This window comes from Cupressus sempervirens, chromosome 7, assembly GCF_028749045.1.
Source record: "Cupressus sempervirens isolate cs-2001-9-10 chromosome 7, ASM2874904v1, whole genome shotgun sequence".
Taxonomy (NCBI): Eukaryota; Viridiplantae; Streptophyta; class Pinopsida; order Cupressales; family Cupressaceae; genus Cupressus; species Cupressus sempervirens.
The window spans coordinates 341,357,540-341,375,248 of record NC_143124.1 but is presented as its reverse complement, the minus strand read 5'-3'; positions in this window follow the sequence as shown (position 1 = coordinate 341,375,248).

Below are 17,709 nucleotides of genomic sequence, written 5' to 3'. Positions count from 1 at the left end.
CCACTAGTTGAAAATAAGTTATTCATTAAAAAACTTTAAGAAAACAAGATAAAACAAAGAAATCCTCACGTTGCCAGTGCAATTCCAAACTAGGAAGGAGCATCCTTATCATTAGAGCCCCACCCAAAAGTGGGGTGAGTAGATGGCTCAAGGGGAGCCCAACTATCATTAGTAGTAGCAACATTATCTTCATCTTTTTCTCCCTTAGGCTTGGGAGGAGAAATGGCTAAGTCCACCTCAAGAAACACCCACTTGGGGTCTAAGTGAGTAGAGGGGCCACTGGTAGCAAGAGTAGTAGAAGGAGACATTGGGGACCACCACAAACTAGACCTCCATGGAGGTGAGGCTAAGTAGTGTTGACAACTAGATTCTCTAGAAGCACCACTGTTGGGAGAGTAGTGCTACTAAGAGTGAGTCATGTGTGAGCAATGAGCAAAACTACTATGTCCTCAATAATGACCACGAGGAGGGGTATTTTCACTGGAGGCCAAATCTGATGGAACATGAGCAACCATACAGAGGGAATTTCCCCAATGAGCCAAAAGCTCCTATAAGTGAGCCACCTCCAAAGCTACTTTATTTGTCTATACTTGAATCTACAATGTCACATTTTTATAAATATTTTCTTTAGTATACATAGCCACATTAATGTCAAGTGTGTTGTGAGCATAAATGACTGCATTATGATCTTTCCAAATGGTAAATAAGATCTCCAATCTAAGAGCATGTCATATTTTGGCATATTTGAAGGGTATCAAACTATTGTCACCTAGAAGAACCATATTCCAAGAAAAAGGTTCGAGGTGGAAGGGGCAAAAGTGATCATGGATCCATCACTAGTAACATTGAGCCCATCTATAGAACCAAAAAAGGTGCAAAAATGGCTCTGGTTGAGCACATAAAAGGGCAACAAGGGTCAGAAATTCCTAGATGTCATAGCTGGGAGCCCAAAGGAAATCCATGGAAAAGAATACACTAGGAAAAATGTGCAATTTTTGGTTCAATAATTGCATGCCACACAATGGAGAATCTATTACTCCAAGTGTAATGCAAGGATTGCAAATGCCAATGTTGGTTGAGCACATAAACCATGGATAGGTGAGGAACTAACCATCGATAACCCAACCTAGGTTTATAGCTGGTTATCAAAGTGTTTGGATACCACTTCCAATCTTTCCACCAAGGGTGAGAAAATTGAATGCCTAGTTTGTGTGATAAATATGAAGGCACTGCAGAAACTAGAAGATCAAAAGTCTCCTGATCTGGATGAGTGAGTCAGAATTGCTCTCTCATATACCTATATTCATTGTTTCTAATTTATACAAGTATCATGAGTTAGATGATGAATTTTTTGTATCAAAGGACTATCCTCATAATCATGTTGAAGAAGTTGAACATATATTGGATCAGAGAATTGGGAAGAGCACTAGGGAAATAGATTATTATGAATATCTAGTGAAGTGGAGGAATAGGCCTATATAAGATGCTTCATCAATTTCAAAATCTAAGTTTGATTCAGCTCAGGTTGTGACATCCCAATGATTCAAGAAAATAATTTCTTCCAAACTTGGTTGTCAAATGTAGGAGCATCTTGGGTTGCACTGCTATCCTGCATGTTTTTGGTTCTTATCATGCTACTAAAACCGTGTTCTGTTGAAATTGCATTTTCTGGTTTTGGGGTTCCTGTTGAAGATTGTTTAACTAATTTTTCATAATGAACTAAAGGTTCCAAACTTTAGGAATTGAAGAGGGCCTAGTTTAATATCTATGGTCCAAGGCGTAGGTTCTAATTCCTTATGAGTTGGGAGATATGACAATTCTCTTGGAGCATTAATTTTTGAAAATTCTGGGCGACAATTTCCAATGCATGACTTTCAAGCTGAATTTTCACTTTTCCTTGATGAATCAAACTTTTCAAACTTAAGGAATTGTAGAGGACCTAAATATCTATCCATAGTTTGATGCATGAGTACTAACTCAATTGGAGATAGGATATATTGTGATTTATCTAAGACATCAATTTCTAAAATTTTATTCCTGATGCAGGCCAACTTGTAGCTCGTCAAGAATTTAATGTTAGGTTTATTTTCATTTAATATTTGGTGAGAGATGACTTGTATCTTCTCATTGTTCTAGAATGATCTGTAAGCCATTTTGGCTAGAATAAATAGAGTGTTTAGGCTTAGAGACAAGTAGTTTTTAGAAAGTTTTAGGAGATGAATTGAGAGTAGAACTAGAAAATACAAATTTGTTGGTGGATCCTGGATTTGAATGTATTTGTATTTGGCCATAACTTAGAAGACTTTATAGCTAGGCATGTATGTTGAATATTTAAAGAATCAACAAAAGTATTTTACCCTTCTTCCTCCTTTGGTTGTTTTTCTTTGTGTTTTCTTCTATTGTGTTAACTCTTGTAGGGAGGTTAAAAGAGTTGGTTGTGCCATTGGCCCTAGTTTTCACTATCCTTCCTTGCATCAAGTGGTATTAGAGCTTGAGGTTTATCCTTGTAGAAATTGGATCATGTAGAATCCTATTTTGGATATTGGTTGTATGGTTTTATATCTACGAATTTGACCTATAAGTTGAAGAGTGCTACAATCTTGGAGGAACCTAATTTGTAAAAATGGTTCATGGTAGAGGAAATGTTGATAATGCTATATTGGATCAATTGAGACAAATTGTAGCCAGATTAGATGTTGTGGAGATAGCCCAAAGGAGAGGAGCACATCTTGATGATATAAGTGATGATGAAGTAGTAGCACCAAACTATAATCTAGAAAGTGAAGAAGGTCAAGATGAGGAAAGATTGTTGAAAATATTATCTAGGTCAAATTCAAAGCCTACTTCATAATTTGTTCGTTATGATGGAAAATTAGATACCAATATTGTGTTATATTGGATCTCAAATATGGAGAAGTCCTTTGAGTATGAAAACACTCCTTATAATAATAAGGTGAAGATTGCATTTACTAGGCTAAAACCTCATGCTCTACTATGTTGGGAGTATTTGCAGACTTATAGGCAAAGGAAAGGAAAGGAGAAGATCCAAACTTGGCTAAAGGTGGCAAACAAGGTAAAGAAAAAATACCTTCCTACTGATTACCAAGTTATCTTCTTGAGATAGATGCAAAATTTGAAACAAAAGGACATGACTGTGAAAGAATATATCGAGGAATTCTATAGATTGGACGTGAGATACAAACATGTGGATGTTGATTTGGATAAAATTAAAAGGTACACAAATGGATTGAGATCTAGAATTCAAGATGAAATAAGTTTTGTGAAGTTGGAAAGTGTGGAATAAGCATATCAATATGCCTTGAAATTTGAGGAGATCTTGACAATGAAGCATGAATTAAAAAAAATAGGTAGAGGTGGTAGAATTGAAAGGGGTAGAGGTAGATCTTATAGTGAAGGTGGTAGATCTAACAATTTTGTACAAGATAAAGGAAAATATAGAGGGAAGAATGATGAAAAAGACAAGACTGAGTTAGAAAGGTAGAAGCTCATACTGAGGAGGTATTGGCTCTTGCTGAGGAAGAGATAATTCTTATCCTAGAGGTGGTTTTCATTTTAATTTTTTTAGATGTGGTAAAGAAGCACATAGATCTTTTGAATGTAGATCTTCTGATAGTGGGTAGCATAATAAAAATGTTTTGATTCAATGAGACACTGAGAGTTCACCAAGTGGACCTAAGGTTAGAGAAAATTTGATGGTGAGAAGAATTTTATGTAATAAGAGAAATGATGAGGAACCTATTCCTAGAAGAAATTTTTTCAAGACCACATGTAAGATGGCTAGAAAATGCTGCAAGGTGATCATTGATAGTGGAAGTTCTGCAAATTTGGATTTAGAAGATTTGGTTACAAAGTTACAATTGTAGAGGCTAAAATATCCCAAACCTTATCTTGTTTTATGGATAAAAGATGAGAATAAGATGTTGGTAATGAGCAATGCATTGTGAGGTTCAAAATTGGACATTACTTTGATAAAAAAAATTGTGATATTATGCCTATGGATTGTTGTTATATTTTGTTGGGTAGACCTTGGCAATATGATAGATATATTGTACATGACGAAAGATTTAATCAATATACTCTTTCGGTAAATGGGTTGGTATGACAAAAAAAATTGTAGAATTGTTGAATGAATATAAAGATATTGTTGTTGATGATATTCCTAATGATATAAGATATTATTTTTATAGAAATTTTATAAAGAATTTTAGTGTTTTTTGTAATTCTATGACTGAGACAATGAGGGGAGATAAAAATAAATTCAAGTGGACACATGGAGCTGATAAGAGTTTTGAGACTTTGAAACAAAAGGTTCTTGAATTACCTATATTCACTTTACTTGGTTTCAACAAAGTATTTCAAGTTGAATGTGATGCAAATGGTAATGCAATTAGATTTTTATTAAGTCAAGATAGTAAGCCTATTGCTTTCTTTAGTGAAAAGTTGAATGATGATAAAGGGAATTATTTTTTGTATGATAAAGAGTTTTATGCTATTGTTCAAGCATTGAAGAAGTGGAAACATTATTTGATTCCTAAGGAGTTTGTGTTGTATACTGATCATAAAGCTTTACAATATGTGAGAAGACAACATAAATTGAATTAGAGACATATGAAGTGGTTTGAGTATTTGTAAAATTTTACATTTGTCACTAAGCACAAGAGTGGAGTTACCAATAGTGTTGCTAATCCATTGAGTAGAAGATGTTCTTAGTTGATTGAAATAAAGGTTAAAGTTCCTGGTTTTGATTAAATGAAAGATTTATATCATGCTAATTGTAATTTTTGTGAGGCATGGACAGAGTGCAAAGCACCAAATATGACCAATAACATAAGTAAGTATGATGAGTATTTCATTTAGGAAGGTATGTTGTTCAAAAGTATTCAGTTGTGTATTCCTAAAAGTTCTATGAGGGTTAATCTGATTAAAGAAAAATATAGTGGTGGATTAGCTAGACATTTTTGAATTGATAAGACACTGAGTTTATTGAAACATAAATATTATTAGCTACAAATGTATAAGGATGTTCAGAAATTGGTAAAGAGTTATGGAGCTTGTCAAGTTGCAAAAGGAGTGAGTCAAAATACTAGTTTGTATACATCTATTACTATTGCTTAGAAACCTTGGAGTGACATTAATATGGATTTTGTTCTTGGATTGCATAAGGCAGTGAAGGGGTTTAATTCCATATCTGTTGTAGTAGAAAGATTTTCTAAGATGGCTCATTTCATACCAAGTAAGAAGACATCAGATGCTGGGCATGTTGCTGAACTTTTCTTCAAAGTGATTGTATGATTCCATGGATTACCAAGAAGTATTATTTATGACAAAGACAGTAAGTTTGTTGGTTATTTTTGGAATACTTTGTGGAAGAAGATTTGTATTGAGTTGAAGTTTAGTTATACATTCCATCCACAAATAGATGGACAAAAAGAGGTTGTAACTAGAAGCTTGGGTAACTTTCAAAATTTTTAGTTAGGAATAAGCCAAGTAATTGGGAGATGGCATTGGCACAAGCTGAATTTACATATAATAATTCTATGAATAGGAGTATAGGGAAGAAACCTTTTGAGATTTTTACTTGAATGAAGCTTAGAGAAGTATTAGATTTGAAAGATATCGCTAGTGAAGAAAAGAAAAGTATTGTAGGAGAAGAATTTGCTGACTTTATGGAGTCTTTGCATAAGGAAGTGAAGTTGAGGATGAACAAAGTAATCATAAGTAAAAGGAGAATGTTGATCAGTCCAAAAGGCATCATGATTTTCAAGTTTGTGATGAGGTGATAGTTCATTTAAAGAAAGGAAGATTTACAGTTGAAACATACAATAAGTTGAAGATGAAAAATTATGGACTTTGTAAGCTCTTGAAGAAGTTTGACAGTGGAAATGCTTGTGAAGTTGAGTTATTAGATGACATGGATATATATCCTATATCCAATGTTATATATTTATAAAAGTATCATGAGTTAGATGATGAAGTTATTGTATTAGAGGACTATCCTAAGAAGAATATTGAAGAAGATGAGCATATATTGGATCAAAGAATTGGTAAGAGCACAAGGGGTAAATATTATTATGAATATCTAGTGAAGAGGAAGTACAAACCTATGGAAGATGTTTCATTGATTTCTCAATCGAATTGATTCAAAAGAATCATTTCTACCAACCCTAGCTATCTGATGTAGGATCATCTTGGGTCGCACTGCTATCCTGCATGTTTTTTAGTTCTTATCCTCCTCTTGAAACTATGTTTTGTTGAGACTACATTTTTTGGTTTCTAGGTACTTGTTGTAGACTATGTAACTATTTTTTTATAATAAATTAATGAATATGAACTTTAGGGATTGAAGAGGGCCTAGAGTAATTTCTATTCTCTAATGCCCAAGTTCTAACACCTTATGAGTTTGGAGATATTACAATTCTCCCAAAGCATCAATTTATGGCAATTCTATATGACAGTTTCTTGAACTTGACTTTTGAGTTGGATGCATAATTTCCTTGATGAATCAAAATTTGTACACTTGAGGGCTTGTAGATGACCTCTATATCTATCCACAGTTTGAAGTATGATTTCTAACTCAATTTGAGCTAGGAGATATTGCAATTTTACTCAGACATCAACTTTTGGAATTTAATTGTTGATGCAAGCCAACTTGTGGCTCTTCAAGAATTTAATGTTAGGTTTATTTTCATTTAGTATTTGCCAAGATTTGACTTGTGGCTTTTCTATGTTCTAGATTTATCTGTAAGTTGTTTTGGCTAGTATAAATAGAGTGTTTAAGCTTAGAGCTACACAATTTTTAGAGATTTTTGAGAGATGAATACAGAGCAGAACTGGAAAGTGCAAATTTGATGTTTGATCTTGGATTTGAATTTATTTTTATTTGGCCATAACCTAAAAGGCCTTACAGCTAGGCATGTATGTTGAATATTTGAAGAATCAATAAAAGTATTTTACTCTTCTTCCTCCTTTGGTTATTGTTCTTTGTGTTTGCTTCTATTGTGTTACCTCTTGCAAGTTGGTTTGGAGAGCTGGGTGTGCCATTGGCCCTAGTTTTCCCTATCCTTCCTTGCATCAATCTAGAATTGAATAATGTATGTTCGAAAATTCATGTTTGTGAAACTTTTTATGGCAAGGTCAAAAGTAATATGGATTTTAGTTCACTTCTAATCATTGATTTTCCATCATCAAAATTCTCCAATCATGCAAAGTCAAAGTAAATTGAGCTTATGAAATGTTGCATTACACCACATATGTAGGTCTAGAGAGTGCAGGGGAATCTTGTTCCAAGATGAAGAAAATATGTACTTATATTTGGAATTTTAGAGGTCCACTAGATATTTTTTCCTTTAGGATCTATAAGTTATCATAGCAAGAAATGTATAAATTGTTGAACACTATATGTTGGGTGTGGGAGGACATTGTCTCTACTAAATGAAATTCTGAGAAGTAAAGTCAAGATTACATTAAATTAAAAGTGACATGTGTCACTTATTGTAACCCATGTTAGGAAGTCATGCTTCAACTTCATAAAATGTTGGAGAGGTGGTTGTGAAATGCATTTACAATGTCCAAATCCTAATTTTTTAGGTGGGTACAAACTCGAAAAGCTAGTTAAGCGGGAATAGCTATAAATTTATGAATCTCAATGTAATAAGGGACTTTTTGGACTTGGAGATAGGGAATACATATGTTTTTATAACAAGTTAATTTTTGGAAAGTATGTACAATTATTGTTCTTGTAATCAACCATTTTTTATGTTCTTGGTGCTAAGAAATAAAAGGAGGTACATTTTATGTTCTCTTTTCTAGTGAATATGAATTGTTTTAGTGTTAATTCATCAATATAGGTATTTTCATAGTATCATGCAAGTATTCATGAATTATTTAATTAAAATTCTATCAATAATAGCTCCCCAACATAGTTCTTATTTTTCTTCATTCATAGTTTACATCAATTTTATGGAAACATTGAAGTCATGTGGTGTATTCACTATCGATTGTTTCCTTTTTATATTTTAAGTTCTAATCATCTTTATTGAAAACCCAAAATTTTATTTTACGAGGGAGCTGACCCTCTAAATGTAGACGAAGTCCAGATATCAAGGGTCTATCCAACCATTAGAGAAATCAATTTTCCATGTATCCCATTGGGCTAAATTGTGTATTTTCTAAGTGACACGTCTATTTACAAACGTAAGTTAATTTATGTAGTTAATTTTATATGTAGGTTTTTTTATTGGATACTAAGTGTAATTATCTACTTAGTAAATAAAGTGAATTTATTTACTTGGTGAACTTAGTTGGTAAGTGTTGGGTTAGTTAATTTTTAAATTATTTAGTTTTCTTCTTTGGGAGTGTAAGTTGGTAATTATTGATTATTTTATTTTAGCTTCTTTCATTAATATATTAATCAAAGAGGATGTTGAGTGATATAAGCTATTTTATGAATTATAAGATATTTTATGTTATTTAATATATAATATTTTATATATACTTTGAATTACATGCAATGTATCATTTTATAGATTCCAACTTGTTAGAGTTATGCAAGAACATTGTGAGTTCATTATGTGTGTATCTTATAACAATCTTCCTATCTAGATTACTTATAACACTAAACAATGAATCCTTTTAACTCGATGCATTTATGGCTTAGCAAAGTTACTAAAGAATGTCTTCACAAATGACTTCTGAATTATAGTGAAATGTTAAATTAAATTTGATGAAATGTTTAAACTTAGATATTAAAAATGAAACCCCCTCAACATGCATTGGCCTCATCATCAAACTATCAGTTAGATTGAAATGTGTTAACTGGAAACATTTAACCTAAACACATTGTAACCTAGTCAGACAACCACAAAACCTATAAACATTGTTTGATCATCAAAGTATTTGTACCTCATTAAAGATTTATGTTTGTAGAGCACATTATTACCTTTAAAAAATAAAATAAAATTCTGTGTTTTTTCGCCCTATTATTTTTTGCATGGCACTCTCCCTCTCCATTGCATATATAAGAATCTCAAAAAGTAGAAAAATAGCGCTCATTGTATTGATATTTTCATAATAAATAATTTTTTGATTTTATATTTTAGTTCCTATAACTCTTTCTTGAATGCTTATTTTATTATTCCCATAAATCATCTACCTCATATCACTATATAAAACATTAATATTTCACATATTTTAAAGTTTGATAGATAATAAAAAATATTTTTGCCACATTAAAACCCTATATTTATTCTTGGACAAGTTACATATGCTGGTGACAAAGTGTTGTCATGATCTTATGACTATCATGCATAGTTTAGACATAGTTGCACTTATAAATTCATAACTTGTGAGTAGTGATGAATTTTGGAAAATGACTTTGAGAGAATCTAGATAACTAGATTTCCCCAAATATATCAAAAATTTAGGTCAATTCAATAATAGGATTAGACATAATGGCCCCCACAACATGAATATTTTTCCAATTGCAAAAAATTCATGTTTGCTAATCTACTTTATAGCCCCTTATAGAGGTCATTATAACTTTTGAATCTAATAGTATTTTAAAAATCATATTGTTAATTACTTAGAAAAAAAATTTCTAGACAACATATCAAAAACTTAGAAAGATCGAACAATGCATCTAAAATTTATATCCCCCCATTAACACTATTTTTTTCAGTTTTAGAAATGATGTAGTTATAGGTTGCTACTATTAAAACTTGTAAGAATTTGGCTTAGGCCAAAATTTACCCAAGAACTAAAGAACTCAACACAAGCACACAGTAGACAAAAATAGATAGAGTATGATCAGAGTGATAATATTCATTCAATAATTGGATACAAGAGTACACTAGGAGTGCCTAATTATAAAGGCCTCAAGAGAGCTTCTAGAATGCATAGAAGTCAGCATCATGATATGTCATACAACTAGGCACATGTCCACCAGATATGGATTATACTCCATTAAGCACACGATTAAGTGTGATGATGTGAGGATAAGCCTACAATGGTGTAGCATATAAATTAGTGGAGTAGACAACATGTACTAAATGAGGAGTGCAGATAACTATGTTGTCATCATGAAAACTCAGTGAATGATGCATACTCCTGTGTTGTAGACACCATGTCCGTAATTAGAGTTGCTTAACTCAATGAGAGTACACAAACTCCTAAGTGTCTCACCTAAAATACTAGAATAATGCAAAATAATTAAATAATGCATTAACCTAAGTAAACAATAAGTAAGTGTAATAAGTAAATACTTATTTACACCAACACCCCCCCTTAAGTGCAAGTTAGGGGAATGCTCTTAAGCTTATGAAATCTAGGATGAAATGCAATATGGGTCCAGGATACTAGGCCATGTTAGGTACCCATGTACATAATGATATGCAATCTCCCATAAAGCAGGGAAAGACGAAAAACCTCATGGGAAAAACCCTCCCCAGAAATGAGAGATAAAGAAGGATGCATGGATGGATGGAGTAGTCAAGACCCCCCCATTGTGACATACATCTAGTATATACATAACAGAATAAGAGGAAGAGGTAAAGAGACAGGATAGGCTCCCCCCCCCTCCCAAAGAAGAATGTCAAATAGATACTGCTCCGATGAAGAAGCTAATCCAAGACTGCAGAATGGTATTCCTACCCGTAGGAAGAAACAATGCCAAGGGTAAAAATGAGATGCTTCCGCTATGTGTGGAAAGAATTGCATGGATAAGTGATGTCTCTAAAACCTGCTTAACTAGCTGAAGAACCTATCCCAAAGAATTGTCTAACTCTGCAATTGATGGAGAACCCTATTGCAACTACTGATCATAAGTATCCATAGTCATGTCAACCTATGAGGATCGATCATTAAGAGAATGAACAAGAGAGTCAGATGGAACCCTCATGATAACTGAAGAAGGTAATTCTGCATCAAGAAGAAGAGGCATATCATTAATCCTATCCCCCAAATCTATGACTGAACCTATATCTCAAAGACTGTATGTACCCTACTATTTTGGACCTATCATTGTGGCGATGTATGCATGTAGACTGAACTGATGAAGTGACCTCTCACTATAATTGTCAATAGAACCCAACGTATCATAATCTATTGAAGCACTATCACTGGTTTCACTATCAGTTTCCACACTATATGATGTGTGAAGAGGAGTAGAGGACAAGCTAGGAGAACTTTCCTCAAAATATACATCCTTCTTCACAATTATCTGATGTGTCTAGGGATCTAGAAGTCTATATGCCTTCACACTGTCCTCTTAACCAATGAAGGTACAAGGCTAAGATGACTTTTCCTTGCATCCCCTAGAAGATCTTTTTTCCCATGTAGGACAACTAAAGACTCTGAAGTGTGTCACAATAGGTTTTCTACCGCACCATGCCTGCAACTTGCCATAGACTTAAGAGTTCTAATCCTCAAAGCTGCCACATATGTCTTATGCAAACTGAATGCTGGTAGAGTCTGAAGATCAATTCCCTCATGTTTGCAAAAGTCCTTAAGTCTTCTATTCACATCCATGTTTCCATTGTCCATTTAGAGTACTTTAATGGCTTTCCTATATTTTCATTCTACATGAGCCTTGAAGTCTAGAAACTTGTCCAACACTTCACCCTTACTATGTAGAAAGGAGACCCAAGTGAGCCTTCAAAAGTCATTGACAAAGGTGAGTATGTAGTGACCCTAGCTGAATGCAAAAGGACTTGCTAATACCATGTGAACCATTTGAAGAACACTTGTTGGTCTAGAATACTTCCCTCTTTGTAACTTCCCTTCTAGATGCATATCCACTAAATCTATTGAACATTTACCCTTAGAAAAGTTGATTTGAGGTAGACCTTTGAAAATGTGGTATGTGCAAAGTTGCTAAGATAGCGATAGTCAAGATGACCATATCGCTCATGCCATAATTGCATGCTTGAATGTGATCGAGTTAACAAGGCCTTTGAAGAAGACTTGGGTACAAAATGAGAGAAAAAGTACAACCTCTTGTGATCATTCACTCTCCTCACTACAGCCAAGGAACCATCATTAAGACTGTGCACTTGAACTAAGTTTGGAAGGAACTCAACTCTATGTCCATCTCCGAGGTGAGTGATTCAGTAGATTAAGAGGAGATTCGAACTTAGGTTTGGAAGATAGAGAACCTCTTGAAACTCTCCATCTTCCATATCCATATTTCCTTTTCCTTCAACTTCCATTTTTTTATCATTTCCCATGAAGATGTGTGGTACCTTTGAGTGATTCAATGAAGAAAAATCCTTCCTTGAAGAACCCATATGATATGAGGCACCGGAGACAAATATCCATTCCTTTGAAGAGTTTTCATTTTCCATGAATGCTTGCCCTTTACCCTTTGAATCTAAAGAAGATCCCTTCTCCTTGTAAGCATTAGGCAATGGAAGATTATGTTTCTTCATGATGTTGGTCAATTGATCAATCTATTTGAGATAACACTCATGCTCTTCATGACCCATTTTCTTGCAATAACCACACTTCTTCTTCTCCTTATTGTTGTCCCCTTTCTTGTTGGAATTTGAGGAATTTCTTTGTTGATTAGATTGAGGTGTTGTCTTTTCTACATCCTTAGATTTTCTCTTCCATTTCTTTTTACCCTTTCCTTTATTTGAAGATTGTCTAGTTGAATGTTGAGAACCCTTATTGGCAACCAATGCTTTGGACTGAGGTGATTTGAGAATCCCCATTATTTTCAACTTCTTTTCTTCATCATCCAGTAGTTTAGCATATTCATCAAAAGTGACTTTGTTGTAGGTAGAGCCTAAGGTTGTCTTTGAGGTGTTAAAAGAAGATACAAATGTGGAATATTCAGATGGTAGCTTGTTATGGATGAGATAGATCAGTCTATCATCTTTGATAGAACTCCCACAATCAGTAAGCTTTTTCCTTAATTCATTCACCTTGTTGGTGAAATCTTATATTGACTCATATGACTTAGGATCTAAGGATACAAGCTCATCTTCAATCTTGAACACATCCTCTTCAGACACTTTACCACAAAGGCTTTCCATGGTATCCCAAGCTTCCTTGGATGTAGTACATTTCTTAATTTGATACATGATTTTATCATCTACCCCCAAACATATATCACCTAGGGATTTCCTATCCATGGCTAGCCAATCTAAAATTTCACTTGTTGATACATTACTACATGTTGGTTTAGGAAGAGTACCATCTACATATTGTGAAACTTCATTATGCATTAAGTGATAGAACATTTTGATTGACCACGAAGCATAGTTATGAGGAGTTAATTTAGGAAACATAAGGTTGCCCATAATGCAAAAAAATGAAAGAAAATTGCAGAAAAGAGAGAACACAACACCAAAAACACCACCCCTTTTCACTAAATCAAGAAACCCCCCCAAAATAGATGCTTTGGGCACTTTATTATTAGTGCGATTACAATGGGCCACTTGCCAATTTTGGCCTTTGTGGACTTCTAATTTTGCTTGTTATAACCTCTTGATAGAGTATAAATCTGAAACTTTACAATGTGCTACAATTCTGAAGCATTATAAAGAAAAGAAAGGCCCTATTGCTAAAGTGACAATTTTTTCCACATAGCACTACAATCTGATGCTAGATCTAGAAAGTAAATGAAAAAATATGCACTTTCAAAAAAATGAAACCTTTTTTCGACTCTAGATGTGCCCATACAGAGTGTTTGAAGTTGCAAAATGTAGGATTATCCAAGTATAGTCACCAAAAAATGCAAATTTTGAACAATCTGTGCACCAAAACAAAAAAATAGCTATACCACTAATAAATTTAGTAAATTTAACCCAATTTCAAAAAAAAATTGCACATGATTTGGACTCCAAATGTGCAATTTTTGACCTCTTGAAGTTGGACTACAAAAACTAAAATCAATCTAGTGAGGGGTTACATCAACAAAAGATGGGGTTAAATTTGACGTTCATATGACCATCATAGTAGTTCTAATTTGGCCTATTTGGACATTCAGACAGGTGTAAATTTTAGGCTAAGAAAAATGATAACATCAGCAAAAAATTGACCCACTTGATGATGTGGCAGTGATGTGTCTCTTCCATAATGTACGAATCATATGAAATGGTGCAAAAAATATAGATGTATTTCACTATTGGTGCATTTATTGGATGGCGACATGGCCAAATAGCAAGGATTATTTTGCTAATAGGGTAGTCAATGGTGGCGACATGTGGCAGTCTGCGCCACATGTTCTCAGAGTGATTGCACTTGCATGGATGTGATGTGGCCCATTAAAGGGGCTCTGCATGGTAGATAGGTGGAGGGGCATAGTCCAGATGAGCAACATCGATGAGTTCAAAATTTGCAGGCCACAGACTATATTTTTGATGCTAGATCATGTTTCTGCAGGTTGTTAGAAGTTTTGTTGCGTGTTGAAATATCTTCACATCGTCAGGACTTCAGACTTTAATGCCACATGCATGGAAAATGTGGTTGAGATGCTATATAAAGTGATACACTCGTAGAATTCAAAAAAACTAGTGATATCACTGGTAAGAGGTTGTTACCAGAAAGTTTTGATCTGGCCAATTTCCTATGATAGGCTTAGCCAAAGCCAAATTTTGATGAGCCAAAAAATGTACAGGGCTAGGTCACAGATAATGCATAATATAGGTATGGATGTGCAGATTTAATCCAGAGGCCCGACGATTAATTATAAAAACCTTGCAAATAAATAATATATCCACGACCAACAACTATAGAGCTGAGTCAGGGTGTTATTGCCCGGTTCAGCCAAAAATTTCTCTAATTCTGAAAACATAAAATTGAAAAATAAATGCAGAGATAAATAAATACATATTCGAAAATAATAATTAGATCAATTAATTAGATCATACCTGTGTTGCAAATTGGTGCTTTCAGGTGCCAGTTTGCAAAAAAAATTTGCCTCATGATCAATTTTCACCAAATATAGGCAAATTTATAGTCAATCTTCACTGAATTGACACTTGAGATGCAACAGAGTGGTCAAATCTGGCTCTAGATGCTCCCAATTTCTGTGGATCCTCCAAATTTGTGTCAAAGTGTTGAAGCATGAACTGTCTCGAACGGTTACGTGATGAGAATCTTCCTTGACTCTAATACCATGTAATAATTTGGCTTAGGCCAAAATTTACCCAAGAACTAAAGAACTCAACACAAGCACACAGTACACCAAAATAGATAGAGTATGATCAGAATGATGATATTCATTCAATAATTGGATACAAGAGCACACTAGGAGTGCCCGATTATAAAGGCCTCAAGAGAGCTTCTAGAATCCATACAAGTTAGCATCATGATATGTTATACAACTAGGCACATGTCCACCAGATAAGGATTATCCTCCATTAAGCACGGGATTAAGTGCAATGATGTGAGGATAAGCCTACAATGGTGTAGCATGAAAATCAATGGAGTAGACAACATGTGCTAAATAAGGAGTGTAGATAACTGTGTTGTCATCATGACAACTCAGTGAATGATGCATACTCCTATGTTGTAGACACCATATGCATAATTAGAGTTGAGTAACTCAATGAGAGTACACAAACTCCTAAGTGTCTCACCTAAAATAATAAAATAATGCAAAATAATTAAATAATGCATTAACCTAAGTAAAACTTAAGTAAGTGTAATAAGTAAATACTTATTTACACCAAAAAAATTGAATAGTTGCACCTATGGACATGAACTTGTAAACTTCAACCTACAGATTCTAAAATTTTGAACATTTTAATTTTTAAATGCATTCATAGTTTGGGGAACTTGAGCTACATTTGGATTTTGAAAATGAACTTTGATCTTAAACTATGTGGTTCAAGGTTCAAGTTCAATATGATAACTTGAGGTTTTTGGTCTATTTTGATAGGATGTTACTAAAACATTAATAAATTTTATGTCTCATTAAAAAATTCCAATCACTTAAATGAGAATTTGGGAAAGTTTTCTCTCAACATCATATCCAAAATCAAGAGAAATCCACTTGTTAAAAATTGAAATATTGGCAATGTACCAAGGTTGTTTTTCTTAGACTATCACTTTAAAATTCAAACTTTGAACTTCTGAAAATGAACAATATAACTCAAGGTTCAAGGTTTAATTTCAAAATAGCTTGTTGATAACATCCAAAGCATAACTTCACAAAGCCATCTTTATAAAAAGTATTAATAATTCATGAGAGTGGTTGGGAAATATTCTCCATGGGGCTTAGTTTTCAAAGTTTAAAACTTGGGTGTTTAAAGTAGGCTAACAAGTGGTTGTGACTAGGGACATGGACTATAAGAGACATATAGAATGTATTAATCTCTAGTCTAAGGCTAATTTCTTTATATTGGGGAAATAAAGTCAACATAAAGAAGAGAAGAAGAGACTTCTGGCAGAGCGGGGAGCAAGACAACACACCAAAACAACCAACAAGCTAAACTACACACCACAAAAAATCAAAATATATATATATATATATATATAATATCTCATCATAGAATCAAAACCAAGAAAGACTTACACAAACCTATTTACTGGCTATGAGAAGAAAGAGCTTTTCGGACCAATGGGTTGCATTTGGATGACTCAACTAGATATAACCTACATGTGGACAACTCCTTACTATTGAAAATCAAGCCAAATGTTTGAAAGAGCCTTATGAATCATTATCTAGATCCAAACAACCACAACTCATCATAGATGTCTTCCCTTACCTAATTTCACAACATGAAGTTCACAAGAACATCTCCAACTAGTGGTCAAAAAAAACTAGGTTCAAACATCTTCACAAAGAAAGTCATATCATCCATATGAGTAGCATCGATAAGAGCCCACTTTTTGGAAGAATTTTTAGTGTTTAGAGAATCTTTTAAAAATGATTATACTCCATCCATTATAGGATCAATATTGACTAGACTAGTTTCATCATATTTTGCTATAACCAAATTTTTTTAAAAAATCTAGACTAAATGCACTAAGAAAATCATTATTTGTATTTTTTCATTTGGGATTATCTTTCTTGATTTCTAATAAGAACCCTTAAATAATATCTTTTTCATACAAAGAGTCCCCATTAAAAAAGATTTAGAGAACCATACACATCTTCATCTCAAGTAGAAAAGAAAACTTTAAATTTTAATTGTACATGCATATCTTTGATCCTTGCCAATGCTTGATTTCTTTAAGGCTCCAACAATTGTTTCCTTAGTAGAGAAGAGTGAACTCTTTATGTTTTCATCTTCAAAAGAGGCACCTCTTAAACTATTTGGTTATCCTTGAGGATGAGTTTCCTATTGAGCTATCATTTTTCACAATGCTTAATGACATAAATCCTTTTGAACTTCTCTCCTTAAAAGCTAATCCAGGATCAACTCGAAGGTTCTAGGTGATCTTATGACATACTAGAATCTGCTCAGCTGAAGATAAAATTGTTTTCTCATAGGGAGGCCTTTGCTAGTTTTGACCAATTTCAAATAAGATGTTAAATCTGCTTGTTGTTTCAAAATTAACCATAAAAGAGATATATTGTTGGTTTTTTTTTTTTTTTAATATATATAATGAATGCAATATAATAATCCAACTATTTGAATTCCTAATTTAACAAAGTGTTAGAAAAAAAATAACAAAGATAAGGTAACAAGAGTTGAAAGCAAATAGAATAAAAGGGAAATTCCTAATGGACATAAACCA